Here is a 16,131-nt window from a genome sequence, read left to right as displayed (position 1 = left end):
TGAGGGATGTTCCTCCCACTCCCACTAGAGGGCAGCTAGTCGCTAGGGACAGCTACTTGCCATCCCCACCCTTGAGAAAAGGCAGCCACTTTTTGAGGGACTCATTTGCTGTGGCCAGTTCAGAATAGGCAGAGCCAAATGACCAGCTCGGAAAGTCCATTGGCTTTCTGGTCTAGGTGGTAGTTAGATGGCTTAATGAATAAAGTGCTGACTTAGAGTCTCCAGAACAGCATTTAACTCCTGCTTCAGACCTTAGTTCTGTGGCTGGGCCATCACTCAATGTCTTTTAGCTTCACTTGCCTCTTCAGTAAAATTGAGGCGATACGATAATAGCACTTACATGACAAGACTGTGAGACTCAAATGAGACAATTTTTGCAAAGTGCTTTGCAAATCCTAAGCACTGTATAACCACAACAATAATAACTAGTATTTATGTAAGCAGTTTCAGATTTGAAAAAATGTTTTACAACTATCTCATATGATCCTTATGACAACCTCGAGGAGGTAATTGCTGTTTTTATCCCTCCTTTACAGATGGAGAAACTGAGGCAAAGAGGATGAAGTGATTTGCCCAGGGTAGCACAGCTAATAACTGTCTTAGGTGGGATTTGAGCTTGAGTCTTTTTTTTTTTAAACTTTTAATTAATTTATTTTTTGAATTTGAGTTTTTAAAGAAATGTATTTATTTTGTTTTTTATAATAATAGCTTATTATTTTTCTAGATACATGAAAAGATAGTTTTCAACATTCACCCTTGCAAAACCTTGTATTCTAATTTTTTCCCCTCTTCCTACCAATCCCATCTTCTAGACAATAAGTAATCCAATATAGGTTAAATATATGCATTTCTTCTAAACATATTCCCACATTTATCATGCTGTGGAAGAAAAATCAGATCAAAAGGGGAAAATGAAAAAAAAGAAAAATCAAGCAAACAAACAACAACAATAACGAAAAAGGTAATCACTATGCTTTGATCCACATTCAGTCTCCATAGTTCTCTCTCTGAATGTTGATGGCACTTTCCAACCCAAGTCCATTTGGAATTATCTTGAATCACCTCATTGTTGAAAAGAGCCAAGTCCACCATAGTTGGTCATCACATAATCTTGTTGCTGTGAACAATATTTTCTTAGTTCTACTCATTTCTCTCAGTATCAGTTCATGTAAGTCTTTCCAGTTTCTCTGAAACCAACCTGCTCATCATTTTTTTTTTTAAAGTAGTGAGTTTTTTTTTTTAATTATAGCTTTTTATTTACAAGATATATACATGGGTAATTTTTCAGCATTGACAATTGCAAAACTTTTTGTTCCAATTTTTCCCCTCCTTCTTCCTACCCCTTCCCCAACATGGCAGGTTGACCAATACATGTTAAATATGTTAAAGTATAAGTTAAATACAATATATGTACACATGTCCATACAGTTGTTTTACTGTACAAAAAGAATTGGACTTTGAAAAAGTGTACAATTAGCTTGTGAAGGAAATAAAAAATGCAGGTGGACAAAAATATAGGGATTGGGAGTTCTATGTAGTGGTTCATAGTCATCTCCCAGAGTTCTTTCGTTGGGTGTCTGCTCATTATTTCTTATAGAACAATAATATTCCATGACATTTATATAACTTATTCAGCCATTCTCCAGCTGATGAGCATCCACTCAGTTTCCAGTTCCTTGCCACTACAAAAAGGGCTGCCACAAATATTTTTGCATATGTGGGTCCTTTTCCCTTATGATCTCTTTGGGGTACAGACTTGGAAGAGACCCAGATGGTTTGAAAGGTATGCACAGTTAGATAAGCCCTTTGAGCATATGAACTTGTATCTTTCTGAAGTCAGTGGTTAGCTGTGGAGGTGGTAATGGTGATAATGATGATGATGAATCTCAGGTCTTTCCCAGGACTTGGCAATGGAAGTAGGGACAGAAGTAGAAGGCAAACTTCCTTTCCATCCACCTGAGCCCAATTGGAGGGCAGGTGGGAGATATGGGTGAGGGATATTTGGGGAGGACCACATGTCTAAAGCGAGAGATGTGTGTGTATGTGTGTGTGTGTGTCTGTGTGTATGTGGTGCTGGGGGGTGCTGAGAAGCCCTTCTCCTACAACTAAACCCACATATCCCTGTTCCTCTTTTGCTTCTGTCTTGAGGAACAGGAAGAGTGACAGCTTCTCAGATTCACCTTTGATTAAGGAGGAAGTCAGACGATTCCCTGGTGAGATGGGGAGGCTGTTGATGTGATCTCTGTCTTGTCTCCATTGCTTTTGGGTATAATAAGCAATTTGGGAGCAAGTCACATGGATGAGACCTCAGAGGCCAGTGGGGTCTGTTCTTGAGGCAATCTTTTTCTTTCCTTTCCCTTTTCCTAGTCACAACCCAAGGATATTCTGGTAAAACACTGAGTGTATGTATGGGAGGTGGGTGGGGTGCAGGAGAAAGAGACTAAAAGAGAGACTGCAGTACTAAGCAGGGTTAGGAGGGAGGACATCTCATTCCAGGGAGAAAGTCTTATTTTTTTGGGGGGGGAGTCTAGGTCTCAATATCCCTCTCTTCGGGTCAGGGGGAGGTTGACATATTTATCTCCCATATCTGATCTCTGGATCTTTGGTCCTAATTCAGGGTGGAGTTGAGGGAGGGATATGTGTGGGATACTAGGACTTGGGCTTGTAAGGGTAGAGTGAATGGGTATGGGGGCTTGAGAACAGCAAATTCTGCACAAGTTGGATGCTAGCCCCTAATCCCCTACCAGGCAGGAATGGTTTTCTTGCTTGTACCCGGGCCCTGTGCCCACTCTGCCTTCCGCTTCCCACCTCCTCCCTCTCATCAGCTGCAGCAGCAGCACCTTCTCTTGGAGCCAATCCTGGGGCTTGCCAAGTTCCCCTTAGCCTATAGCTATCATGCCCACGGAAGCTCCAGAATGGGTACCCCTGCCTCTTCCTAGCTCTCATGAACCCCTGCCCCCATCCTCACTCCGGAATCTGTCCTTTCCCTTCTCTGACTTCTACAATCCTTCAGCTTTCCTCAGAGTCTGATTTTTTTGGGGGGAGGGGAGTCTCCCATGGAGTAAGGGATGCATGTGTGCTTCTATCTTATCAATGGGGAAACTGAGGTAAAGGGTCAGTCTGGAACTCATTTGTGGGTTCCCTCTGGGTCTGCACCTTTAATGAGTAGTCTCTCTGGGTCCTGAGCCTTATCTCATTTAGTCTCTTTGTGCAAGGCTTTGATGGGACGGGAGTAGGAATTTTATCTTTTTCTGCCAGCTCTGGATGGTCTGTCTTTGTGTGAGCCTACTGAATGCTCCTTACCTCTTCCTCCATTTCCCACATTTTCTTACATCTCCCCGGTCTTCATTATCCTCAGGGTCTCTTCTAATTTAATTCCCCTGGATCTTCCTGGTCTCTAGTCCCTCCTTTCCCCAACTTAAAGTAGATCTCTTCCTTTCTCTGCCAGTATCCCCACACTTTCGTCCCAAAGCAAAAATTGCTTTCCTTCTTCTAACCACCTGATAAGAAGATGGCTCTGCTTAAGCTTATTCCAGCCTAGCTTCCTCCTAGAGCTTGTGGCTTTTCTCTTTCCAGGAGTCATCTGCCTAATCCTATTCTGTTCCAGTCTGTTTCTTTAAAAAATATTTCAAGTCTGAATTCTCTCCCTTCTCTTTCCTCTCCCCCGATTCATTGAGAAAGCAAGAAAGCAGTCGGTTTTTAATATTCTGCTATTTCTCTTCTTCATATCATACACAGACACAGACACACATAATAACTCTCCTGTATATAACAGATGTATGTATATATAGATATATATGTATGTGTACACACATACATATATATATCTATGTCTATATATACATATATCTAGCTATCTCATCTTCCCCCTCATCATCGTGCTTCACGTTTTCTAGGGTCTGATCACACAGTCTGTCGCTTCTTGATGTAATGTCTCGATTTGAATGTTTAATATTTCATCTAAAAGTAGGCTCCTGATACCTTAGTAGTATTAGGAAAAAGGATAGCCCTTCTCCTTACTGATTTGCCTTCCAAGAGAGGAGGATGGGGACCACTTTATTGTCTTGGGTCTTACCTCAGAGCCTTTTCTTGGCCTTTGGGAGAAGTCTATCAGGAGGAGAAATTGTGTTTGGTTCCTGCTTCCCTCTTCATCCCCCCTTCCCATGCAGTGAATAGAACACTATGCTTAGATCAGGAAGACCCCAGTTCAAATTTGCCTCAGACCCTTACTAGCTGAGTGATCTGAGCAAAACACTTAATCTGTCTTTTTCCTCAAGTGTAAAGTGAGAGTAATAATAACTCTTATTTCACAGCATTGGTGTGAGGATCAAATGAGGTACTATTTGTAAAAAGCACAATGACTACCCCTTTGTAATATATATATTCCTATATATTATTATATATGATAACATATAATATATTATACATAATATTTTATATTATATAAACATTATATATATAATATTTATTCTCTTTTCCCTTTCCTTCCTTTTGTATTAAAACACAGAGATGGTAAACCACTTAGAAAGTGAAAGTGAGAGTTAGGATTCAGATTGACCATTTTTGGTTTATCTTCTTGACAGACTTCTCCTCCCTTTTGTTGCTCAAACCCCTCCACTTAACCCCAAGGATTTAGGATTTTCCTTCAAAGAGGTCAGGAGAAACCCCTTATTTTCTAGGCATCAGGAACTTTCCGGATGACTCAGTACATCATCTTCTTCATCTTCGGGGGCCCAATAGACGTGTGAAATAGGACAGAGTCCTGACTCCAGGAAAATAGAATGCTTCCAAGTTCAAACTTTTATATTCCCCTAACCAACTGGGTCCTGAATGACCTTGGAAGAGTCACCTTTGGGCCTCTGTTTTTTCATCTGTATAAATGGGAAATGTAAGTCCTTTACCTCTTTTTCACAGTGGGAAGTGAGAAGAGATCATGCTTAAGGGAAAGATGTTTTTAATGTATTCCCTCTCCTAAAACCTGCCCTTGACCCTCAAGAGAGGGTTAAGGGATATTTCTCATATCCCCATTCAGTGCCAAACTTCTAGGAAGAATAGTCAACATTGAATGCCTCCTTTCACAGTCTCCTGAAGTGTAATCTGGCTTCAGTTTCCAATGCTCCACTAATAACTCTAAAATCAAGAATAACCTTTAAAAATTATATTGATATATTTTATTTTTGCATCACCTGAATTTCTCCTAGTGTTTCTCCCCTTCCGCCATCCTGGAGAACCATTCCATAAAATAGAATTTTTTTTAAGAAAAAAAAAAAGGAAGAAGAGAAACAGCAAAACTAATCAATATATCAAAAAAAAATCTGAAAATAAGTGCAATGTTACCTTTCACGTCCCCCATAGGCCTCCCATCTCTGCAAAGGAATTGGGGGTGGTGTCTTTTCATATTTCTTCTTTAGACTCATGCTTGTTCTTTGCAATTCTATAGTCAAAAGTGAACTACTTTGTCAATAAATCCAACAAAAATTTTTATTTCCTCTTCTTAGCTTCCTTGATCTCTCTCTGTATCATCTGAAATGATACTCCCATGCTGGGATTTTGGTGTTTCAATCTCTATCTCTCTGACCATCCCTTCTCTGTCTTCTTTAATGAATCTTTTTCATCCTCTACTCACCTTTAAATGTGGATGTTCTCAAGGTTCCATTTGTAACCCTATTTTATCCCCCTTGATGTACACACAGGTATGTGTACATATAAGTACATAAGTGACATAGTAGTCACTTAATGAACGTACTGATTAAGTTCCAGATCCAAGTGCTATACTTTCAACTCTTCTCAGTTCATTATTTATTTCCAACTGCCTTCCCTATATCATCCCCTATAAAAGTCAGCCTGTCCAAAATACAACTTTTCATCTTCCAAAATCTGACTATTATCACTAAAATCTTTATTTCTATTGATGGTAACAACTATCCTTCTAGGAAAACCATAGAAGATTTTTTGTCATTGATGAAAAACCAGTTTGGGAGGAAAAGGTCACTATTTTTCCTTCCTTCCTTCCTTCCTTCCTTCCTTCCTTCCTTCCTTCCTTCCTTCCTTCCTTCTTTCCTTCCTTCTTTTCTTCTTTTCTTCCTTTCTTCCTTCCTTTTCTTTCTTTCTCTTGAATTCATCAGTTCTTTATCTGATTATGGATAGCATTTTGTGACTCCTTTGTTGTTGTTTTGGATTGTTGTGTTGCTGAGAAGAGCAATGATAGTTGAACATCATACACTGTTGCTGATACTGTATATAATGTTTTTTTCCTGGTTCTGCTCACTTCTTTTTGCATCAGTTTGTTCAAGTCTTTTCAGGTTTTTCTGAAATCTGTTTATCATTTTTTAATTGCATAATCCTATTCCATTGCATTCATATACCACACTCTGTTCAGCCATTCCCTAGTTAATGGTCATTCCCTCAGTTTTCAATATTTTGCTACCAGAAGGGGCTATTATAAATATTTTTGCAATGTAGGTCCTTTTTTCTTTTTTATGCTCCCTTTGGGATCCACAATATAGTGATATTGCTGGGTAAAAGAGTATGGACAATTTAGTTGCCCTTTGGACTTTGTTCTTCAGAATAGTTGGATCAGTTCACAACTACGCCAATAGTGTATTAGTGTCTCAATTTTCCCACAAACTTTCGAACATTTATCACTTTCCTTTTCTGCCACATAGGCCAATCTGATAGATGTGAGGTGGTATCTCAAGAGTTGTTTTAATTTTCATTTCTCTAACCAAAAGTGGTTTAGAGCAAAATTTCTTAAACTTTTTCCACTTGCAACTCCTTTTTATCCAAGAAATTTTTACATGACCTGGGTATATAAGCACATAAAATGGGTATATAAATTAAACATTTATTGATAATAAATCATAATTTCATTCAGTTACCCATATAGAGTCATGATACACCCTTTTAGAAATTTTGAGTTAGAACATTTCTTCATATGACTATACATAGCCTTGATTTTTTCATCTGAAAACTGTTCATATCCTTTGACCATTAAAGGACAGTCTTTCTATGGAGGTAGTTTTACCTGCAGAGGGGACAGCCCAGTCTCAACCCCAACTACAGGGAAGAAGAAGCCAGGGGGAAGAAGTTGACATTGGGAAGGAAAGTATGATTTGCCCTTGTTTTTCTCCTACTCATAGAGTTATAGATTTAGAGTTGTACTGGACATGGACAACCTATTATCAGGCAGCACCAGGGATAGAGAGTCCTGACTCTGGAGTCAGGACATTCTGAGTTCAAATTTATCCTCAGGCATTTATTAGCTTTGTAACTCTGGGCAAATCATTTACCCTTAGTTTCTTCAACTGTAAAATAGGGATAATAATACCACCTACTTTTCAGGGTTGTTGTAAGGATAAGATATTTATAAAGTCTTTAGCACATAGTACCAGTAATAATTTCAATTTCCCTTTCTCTGGTCTAATCTACCACCTTCTCCCATTTTACAGATGAGGGAACTGAGGCTCAGGGAGATTAAGAAGTCAGATATTCTCTTGAATACTTGGATACATCTTTGACCTTTCCCCACCTCAATCCAGTCATTTGCCATGTCCTATTGACCCTACCTTGTCCCTCTCTCTTTAACATCTGTCCTCTCTTTTTCACTCCCATTTTTAGCTAATTATTACAGACCTTTATCTCTTCTTGTTTGGACTGCTATCAGGACTCCAGAAAGATCTTCTTCCTAATATACAACTGTTATTAATCTCTTCTCTACTAAAAACCTTTAGTGGTAACTCTCTAGTTACAAAATAAAGTATAAACTCCTGATCTTATCATTCAAGGTTCTTCATGTGGCTTCAAACTATCTTTTTATTCATAAATCATTCTATTTTCCTTCACATAATTTCTCTTCTAGTCAAAAGGTCTAATTTCTGCCCAGTCCACCACCATGTTTATTCTGTTTTCTTCAGTTTCCCCAATCCTCAACTTATATTTGGCCTGGTCTTTATCCCACCCCACACCATCTTCCTTCAAGGTCCTATTTATGTGCTGTTCCTTCTGTCTTATTTATCTTGTCCCTTTTCCCCCTATGTGAAAGTGGCAGAGCATTAGGCCCAGAGTTAAGAAGTCCTGAGTTCAAATCCTGCTTCAGGCACTTACCAGCTATGTGTTCTTTATTTAACCTCTGCAGGCTTCAATTTTCTTCCATTTCAAAACAAAGATAATAACAGCACCTAGCCAAGGGTAGTTGTAAGGATCAAGTGTGATAATATCTGTAAAGTGCTCAGCATATAGTAGGTGTTTAATAAATGCTTCTTTCTTTCCCTCCATTTCTCATAGTTCCTTGTTGGACCTCTATTTGTAGTAAAACATAGGGACAACTGGATTTGGAGTCAGAAGACCTGGCTTCAAATTTCAATTTTTTCACTTTTACTGGATACATAAAACACATATTAAGCACTGATTATATGCCAGACACTGTGCTAAGCACTACGGATACTATTATAAGCAAACAAGATAGTCCATAACCATTTTTCTTATTTAATATTTTTATTTTCCCAAGTTACATGTAAATTATTTTTACATTTGTTTTTAAAACTTTGAGTTCTAGACTCTCTTTCTTCCTCCCCACTCTCCTCCCATTGAGAATGCAAATGTGAAGTTATGCAAAATGATAGTCCTTACTCTTAAGGACCTTCCCTTCTAATGGAAGAAGACAAAATATGAAGAGATGATAGAAGTAGGGATGTGTGTGGGGAAAGCAGGGATGGGGTAGGGAGGTTCTTGGTGAGCAGAGAGTTCAAAAAGTAAGTTAAGCTGAATGGAAAGACCTTAGGCGAATTAGCTTATAGGTCCTTTGTGAAAAGATTCCTTTTCACAAAGTTTTATGTTCTATCTGTCCATGTTCATGCCTTTGCTTCCTATAACCGGTAGAATCTCTATTTTCTGAGAGCAGCAGCTATGTTATTTTCCATCCATGTATTCTCCCAGGGCTTTGCCCATAGGAGGTATTTAATAAATATTTGTCACATTGAATAGTAAATGAAGGACCAACAAAAACTGGAAGGTTTATTCTTTAGTGAGTGGAGTGAGTGGAGAAGGGGGAGAGGCAGAAGAATGAAGACAGTACCCTATGTCTCTGGACTTTTTGAATAATCCATTGCTGGGTAGTGATGGTGGTAGGGAGTAGTCAGAGTCTCTGCCCTAGGAGCAGATGGAAAGAAATATATAATATGGGATGTTTGAGAGGAAAGGGATTGGGAGAGGGACATAAGAGACACAAGGGAGGGGGGGAGTCTATGCCCGGGAAACAAGACACAGCTCTTTCATTCCAGCCCCTGGAGGGGATGAAATGCCTGATTGTGAGTGGGTCTGAGGGCCCTGGAGGTCAAAGGGAGATGGGACAGACCGATCTACTCCCCCCCCCCCAATTCCCCCAAGAGAACAAGATCCCCACACATCCCTCTGATGACTGGAGGGAGGCCAGGACACAGAGACTTTCTCTAAGGGAGTCAGGCTTTAGGAGTTTTCCCCTGAGATTCCTCCCATCCCAAGGGCCATCCTGTGCTATTTAGAATTGTGGGTGTTTTTTCAGAAATGGAACTCAAAGGTCAACTTTTGGGTGGAAGGATTTAGAAGCCTTCTGACTGGAATCTGATGGCTGCCTATGCAGCAGGATAGAAGTCATATAGTCCATCCTTCAGCCTCTAGGTTGGATAGACCACATCCCAGTTTAAATCAATGAAATTGTCTTCCCTGATTTACTCCAGCACAAAGCGATCTACTCAGTTTTCTCATAACACTTCTGTTTTAAACCTACTTTATGGCAGCCAGGTGTTGTTGCAGTGGATAGAGTGCCAGACCTAGAGGCAGAAAGTCTTATCTTCCTGAATTCAAATCCAAACACTAATTCTGGGCAAGTTACTTAACTCTTATTTGTCTCAGTTTCCTCATCTGTAAAATGAGCTGGAGAAGGAAATGGCCACTCTCTGTGTGGCCCTGGCTAAATCACTTAACCCTACTTGCCTTAATTTCCTCATTTGTAAAATGAACCGGAGAAGGAAATGGCAAACTACTCTATTGTCTTTGCCAAGAAAATGGGGTCCCGAAGAGTTATACATAACTCAGCAAAAAATAGTATTTATAGTCAATTTTTTTTGGAAACATCTGTGGAAAAATCACCTTATGTGTATATCATATGACACTTGGTTCACTCTGTGTGGATTCTGCAGTATAAAATCAGCTCACATTAGTTCAGAGGCGTCTTTCCTTAACCTTGAAGAAAGGCAATGTATCATTTAGTATATGAATAGTCCATTCAATAAAGATAGTATCCATGCTGTCCACAAGGTGGCATACTATTTGAGCCATCCATCAAGTGGTTTCCCCAGAGCATCTCTGGCTTTCTTGTGAAAGAGAATTCTCCTCTCTGCAGTGTCCCAGTCATCCTTGAGTAGCTGAGCCTTTTAAAACTCATGCCATCTAGGTTCTAAATTTAAACTAGGAGCTTTTATTGAACATTGCTCAAAAATACTTTAAAAACAGGAAATCTATGGTTCTCTCTCTTTTTGTTCAATAGTGTTTTAATTTTCTAATTACATGTAAAGGTAGTTTTCAACATTCATTTCTGTAAGATTTTGACTTCCAATTTTTTCTCCCTCCCTTGCTTACTTCCCTCTTCCCCAAGACGTCAAGCAATCTTTTACAGGCTATACTTGTACAGTACTTTAAAACATATTTTCATATTAGTTAGGTTGTTGTGAAAGAAAAATCAGAACAAAAAGGAAAGCAAAAAATGGTGAAAATAGTATACTTTGACCCACATTCAGTTTCTACAGTTCTTTCTCTGAATGCAGATGACATTTTCTATCCCAAGTCTTTTGGAATTATTTTGGATCAGTGTACTGCTGAGTAGAGCTGAGATTATCATAATTGATCATCACTTAATCTTGTTGTTACCATGTATAATGTTCTCCTGGTTCTGCTTACTTCATTTAGCATCAGTTCATGTAAATATTTCCAGGCTTTTCTGAAATCAGCTTGTTCATCATCTCTTATAGAACAATAATGTTCCATTACATTCCTATACCTTAACTAATTCAGTCATTCCCCAATTGATGGGCATCTTTTCAATTTTATGAACTCTTCTCAATCAACAATCCATACATCCACAGGACATAGGCATTTAACATAGTTTTTTAAACAATGCAAAGAGGAATAGAGAATGTTAAGCACTTTGAAATTAAGCACCATCTCCCCAAAGTCCTCCTAATTACTATTTCCATTTTTCATGTATTCCTTAGAGATTTCTGAACTATACTTGGTGGACAGGGAATAAGGAGGAAAGGAGGTTTCTGGAAACCCTCTTCTGGACCAAAGAATATAAAAAGGGGAGGCAGGGGAAGTTTGGAGATGATAATAGGTGCCCTTCAGCTAATTACTTTGCCCTCACTAATCTTGTGGCAGTCACCATAGTTGGCAGCCTTCAGCAACTGAAATGTCTTCTTGACCCAATTTCTGCTTCTGCTCCTGGGGTTGGATATTCTCTCTGTCATTGATTTCAGCAGTGATCTTGGCTTTTCCACCCAACATTCTAGTTACCATAGAGGGAAGTCATGGAAACATGCACTGCTGCTCTGGGCAGCTGCTGGGAGTTGCCCTGACTTCAGGTATGAGTATGGCATCAGTGACCTGACACAAGCAAGGGTTTACATAAGAAAAGGTTTGTTTAGTTTATAAAAATATAGTTGTCCAACATAGGGCAAGGATATGGTTTGAGCTGATCATGCAGCCTTTCCTGTGATTGCCCTTGTACCTTTAAGTGCAAGAGCAGTGATGGGGAACGAAACTTGTGCAGAATCAAAGATCCCTATTTTACTTAAAAATCCATTTTATTGATGTCTTTTGTCTTAATATTACAATCATTTCTTTAAAAAAATCTACCATACAGCCTGACATCTGGGGGAGGGCGTGGAGGGAAGGAGGGAAAAAATTGGAACAAGAGGTTTGGCAATTGTTAATGCTGTAAAGTTACCCATACATATAACTTGTAAATGAAAGGCTATTAAAATTTAAAAAAAATCTACCATATATCTTTTATAGCCATATTAAGTTTTCCCTTATATAAAGGAAAAATAATTAAGCAAAGAAATCAGATATTATGAAAGCATTAGACAGTACAGACAACCCTCTACTCCAATAGTCTCTTCTCTATGAATGGCTTTTTAATTACTTAGGGCTCAACTTCCTTTTGATTTTCATTCTTATTGTCATTACTCATGTTGTTCTTATGGTCATTCTTAATTTGTTGTTGTTGTTAAGTCCTGTCTTACTTTTCATGACTCCATTTGGTTTTTGATTGTTTTGTTTTGGCAAAGATACTTAATTTACCAATGTGGAAATTCACACAAATCTTACTCTATTTAATATTCTGTTCTATTACAGTTTTTTTGGACATTCTCTAACCAATCAACAAATCAATCAATAAGCAGTTATTAATCATCTCCTATGTGCTAGGCAGTGTACTAAGCACTGGGAATACACAGAGAAAAATGCAGCAATCTCTACCCTGAAGAAACTTCTATTCTACAGAGGGAGACAACGTGTGTACATATAACTAGAAACTAAAAGACAATTTTGGTGAGGAGATACTAGCAGCTAAGGGGATCAGGAAAAGCTCATGGAAGAAGTGGTGTTTGAACAGAGCATTGAAGGAAGCAAAGGATTCTAAGAGGCAGAGGTGATGAAGGAAGCATCCTTAGGCATGGGAAATAGCATTGTAAAGACTCAAAGATAGGAAAAAGTATTGTGTGAAGGGAAGTACTAAGATGTATACACTTTGTTTCCAGTTTCTTGCTACCACTTTGATTGGTTTGAAGTGAATCCTTAAAGTTGTTTTATTTTACTCTTATTATGAGTGATTTAAAGCATGTTCTCAAATGGTTACTTATAATTGGCATTTTTCTTTTTGAAAACTTCATATCCTTTGACCACTGGTCTGTTGGGGGAATGATTCTTTGTGTCAATTCCCTATATATCTTAGTGATTGTTGTTTATTTTTTTTAGTTGTGTCTCTTTTCATGCTCTATTTGGGATTTTTTTGGAAAAGATATTGGAATGATTTGCCATTTACTTCTCCATTTTTTTAACAGATGAGGAAACTGAGGCAAACAAGTTTAAATGACTTGCTCAGAGTCACACGGGTACTAAGTGTCCGAATATAGATTTGAGCTAAGGACTTTCTGACTATAATAATAGACGTATTCTAACCACTGGGCTACCTACTTGCCCCTATATCTTGGTTATAAGATTTCTCTTAGTGATATTTGATGCAAATATTATTCCATTCTATGGTTTGTCTTCTTATTCTGTTTAATGATTTTTATTCATGCAAAGAGCCTTACATTTTATATAATAAAGAATATCTATTTTTTCCTCTTATGATTTCCTCTATCCCTTATTTGGTTAAGAGTTCTGTCTTGAGTCATAGTTGTAGAAAACATTTCCTCTTCTCTCACATATCTTTATGACATTATCTTCTATATTTAGGTTGGATATCAGTTTGAGCTTATTGTGGTGTAAAATGGTGGTCAAAACTGAATTTCCACAGTTTCCCCAGCAGTTCTTGTTTAAAAGGGAGTGCTTACTCATATAATTTGTATTCTTGGGTTTATTAAACACTGACCTATTGTTTTTGACTGAGTTCATTTCTTGCTCATCTAGTCAATTCTATAAGACTACTTTTCAGAATTAGTACTGAATAGGTCTGATAATTAAAGCTTTTTTTTTTTTTTTTTTTTTTTTTTTACTTTTATAGGATTTTTATTTCCAATTTTTTTCTCCCTCCCATCCTTTTGCCTCATAATAATTAGAGCTTTATAATATAATTTGAGGACTTGTAAAAGACTTCTGCCTTCACTTGTACTTTTTTCCCCTTGAGATTCTCAGCCTTTTGTTCTTCCAAATGAATTGTTATTGTTTTGTCTAGTTTTATGATTTATCTCCTAAATAATTTTGGCATGGCTCTAAATGTGTAAATTAATTCAATAGGAATTTATATTATAAAAATATCATGGCAGGGTCCATTCATGGGCTGTGGAGAAGGAGAAGAAAAGCTGGTGAAACTTCCTTGCCTCCACCAGAGGCTGGGTCCCCTTCCTATTTTGCAGATGGAAAAAACTGAGGGCTGGAACCCAAAAGGACCTAGGGCTTCATGTGACTGGTTTTTGGGTGTTCTCCAATTATTTGTCTTATTTCATTAAAGACTGTTTTGTATTTATAGAACTCTCACATGCATCTTAGTAGGTTAGCTTTAAAGATAATTTAGACATTTTGAAGTCTTCAATGGAATTTTCTTCCCAATTTTTTTCCTAACGTGCTAAATAGAACTGCTAGTGATTTTGTGCATTTATTTTGTATCCTGCTGCCTTACTGAAGCTATTATTAATCATCTCAATTAGTTATTTCAATGATTCCCTGAAGTTTTCTAAGTATACCATCATGCCATCTACAAAGAGGAATAATTTGACCTCTTTTTCATTAATAGCTATACCTTTATTTTTGTTTTGTTTCTCTTGTATTGTTGCTACCACTTGCATTTCCAAGAATGAAGTCAACTAATAGTGGGGAGAAAGGGCATTCTTTTTTTTTTTTTTTTTTTTGCTCTTGTTTGAAATGGAAAGAACACAACATTCAAAGAGTTAAATAAGTTCTTAAACAAGTTAAATAAATAAGTTTAATTTAAATAAGTTAAATAAGTTCTTCATTTGTGGAAGAAGAGAGCTCTAAAAATAGGAGAAAATAGGAAAGCTTTCCCTTAGTAGGTAAAACCTGAGTTGATTCTTGTAGGAAGTTTGTTTCTTGGCAAAGATACTGGAGGGGCTTGCCATTTTCTTCTTCATCTCATTAGCCAAGGGCATAGTGGATGGAGCTCTGATCCTGGGACCAGAAAAGACCAGATTTGAAATCTTGCCTTAGATTGACAAGGTGTTTACTGTAAGCTTGATCACTTAACTTTTCATTATTGTATACATGCATATTATTTCTCCTAGCTGATTGTAAGCTTGAAGGTGGGAATAGCCTTTTTTTGGTTGGTTTTTGTATCCCCCAGTGGCTACTATAGTACATGACATGCAGTAGGTAATTAATAAATGCTTGTTGGTTGGTTTATTATTTGATTTCCTAAGGGTACACAGGTCATAAATGGCAGAACCAGGATTTTCTGATTTTTACATGCATTATTATTTTCCCCTGGGCATTATATTCCCACTGGGGTGTGACTTGCCCCAGATCACACATCTAGTAAGTGGCTGGGGTCAGATTTGAACTCAGGTCCTCTTTATTCCAGGGCTGTTGTTTTATGTTCTGTGCTACCTAGCTGCCCTCAGTCTCATAAGGAAGCTAAGAATTTTAAGACAGAGGTGAGAAGAGAGATGTCAGCTATTATTATCCACACCAAAGAAATGACAGATCCTTGAAACACTGAAATAACTGAGGTTAAGCTGTGTTATACTGACTGCTGAGTGCCTCAAATGGACAGTTACAAACAGGGGATGTCATTTTCCAACTTTGCCCAGGGCGCATACATGTTTTGACTGGACTCTTCACCTCAATAAGCCCTGAGGCTGTCACCATATTACAACACAATATAAGCTCATAGGATTAAGGGCTGGGAGAGACTTTAGAGACCATCTAGTTCAACCCAAATATTTTACAGATGGAGAAACTGAGATACTGCGGAAGATGGAAGTGACTTCTTTATTTTTCCAGACTTATTATATATTTCTCCCCTTCACTTTTTCTCTATGGTTCAGCCACAATGGCCTACTTTTAGTTTCTTACACAAGACATTCCATGTCCCTTTTCAGGCTGTCTGACAGTATATTTTTCCCCTCAATACTGCTTCTTAGAATCTCTAGATTCCTTCCAAGCTCAGCTCAAATGCAACTCTTAACCTTTTTCCCACATAAGCCCACTCTTGGAAAAACAGATCCCTGTCCTCTAGAAGTTACTTTGTATTTACTTTGACTATATTTATAAGCAGCAGGGCATAGTGGATGGAATTCTGAATCTGGGACCAGGAAGACCAGATTTGAAATCTTGCCTTAGACTGACAAGGTGTTTTACCTTGAGCTTGACCACTTAACTTCTGATTATTATATAGATGCATATTATTTCTCCCAGCTGATT

Source organism: Sarcophilus harrisii, chromosome 4, assembly GCF_902635505.1.
Source record: "Sarcophilus harrisii chromosome 4, mSarHar1.11, whole genome shotgun sequence".
In the NCBI taxonomy this organism is placed as follows: Eukaryota; Metazoa; Chordata; class Mammalia; order Dasyuromorphia; family Dasyuridae; genus Sarcophilus; species Sarcophilus harrisii.
Note: the sequence above shows the minus strand (reverse complement) of the source record.